Source organism: Echinops telfairi, unplaced genomic scaffold, assembly GCF_000313985.2.
Source record: "Echinops telfairi isolate 266 unplaced genomic scaffold, ASM31398v2 ScPeMD7_5804;HRSCAF=6672, whole genome shotgun sequence".
Taxonomy (NCBI): Eukaryota; Metazoa; Chordata; class Mammalia; order Afrosoricida; family Tenrecidae; genus Echinops; species Echinops telfairi.
In genome coordinates this window covers 26,997-28,437 of record NW_022109703.1, presented here as the reverse complement: position 1 = coordinate 28,437, position 1,441 = coordinate 26,997, and positions in this window count along the sequence as shown.

Genomic DNA, 1,441 nt, shown 5'->3' with positions numbered 1-1,441 from the left:
CACACACACACACACACACCATCACTGGTTTGCTTCTCTGGAGAACCTAGCCTAACACAGTATCCATATGTTGAAAAAAAAACAAGAGTTACTTCAAGGACCTACACAATAGGAACATTTGGTACCAAAAAACCCCCATTAATTATTTTATAAATACTCATCAAACTCCACATCTACGTGATTAGAAGACCTGAGTTCTAACTCTGGATTTGCCTCCATTTAAACTCCCCCTTTAGCCTCCTATATGGACAGGAAGAAATCTAGATAGTCAAACGGCTAAGCACTTGACTAGTCACTGTAACGTTGGTGACTAGAATCCACCAGCTGCTGCACAGGAGAAGTAGGTCGGCTTCAGTAAAGATTTACAACTCTGGAAACTCTATGGGGCAGTTCTACTCATTCCTATAATGTCACTATGTGTTGGAACTGGCTTCACGGCAATGGGTATATTGACAGAAGAGTAGCATGTGTGTTTCAGTGGTAGAAATCTCCCCTTCCATGGGAGAGGCCTAGTTGGATTCCCTGCCAGTACAACACATGCATATACATCACTTGTTTGTAAGTAAAGCCTTTATGTGTTGCTATGATGCTGAACAGATTTTAGCAGAGCTTCTACCAAACCTTCTTAAATTGTCTAACTTAATGGGGGAGATCATGAAAAATTTGGTGACAGTAAAAGGTTTCTGAACTCACAGGAACTAAAAATTAATTCAAATCAAATGCATAATTAATCTGAAGTGTTTTAGGCAGCGCTCGTCCATGTTCCAAATTTCTCAGGTGAAAGGGGGACACAGATGGAAAACATTGACAAAACTCTGTTAAATAGACTAGGAAGAAAGGCCTGCAATCTACTTCGGAAAATCAGCTGATAAAAATCCTATGGATCACAATAGCCCTATACAGAACCAGACATGAGAATTAGCTAATTTGGGGGCTTCCATTAGTCTGGGCTAACACGAAAGTAGGTAACAACAATAACAACCACATATGAACAGAAGAGGTTCATTATGCTTACATTTAAAATAAAGTGATATAGCAAAATCTAAAAACATAGCAATAATAAACAAAATAGAAATCATCATTTAGTTTCTATTAAAAAGCAAAAATCAGTACTTGGGAGGCAGCATGATGTAGGTAGTTACTGATCGTTGTTCGTTCTCTCAGGGCCACTTAAAATCAAAACACATAGCTCAACATTCCCCGACCTGAACATTTAATCAGGCAGGATCTGATTCCTCATCTGAATTTAAATCCCAAGGACTCCAGAGGCTGAATATATTTATACACAAAGCATCATGCTTTAGAAATTAAGTGTATATTTTTGTTAAGATGTTTTTATGCCACGAATTTTATTTTTTTCACATTAATCAAGTTCATTAGGATCCACTAATATGCTTAAAAAGAGAAACGGTTTAACAAAGCATCATTTCAAAATCAAAAC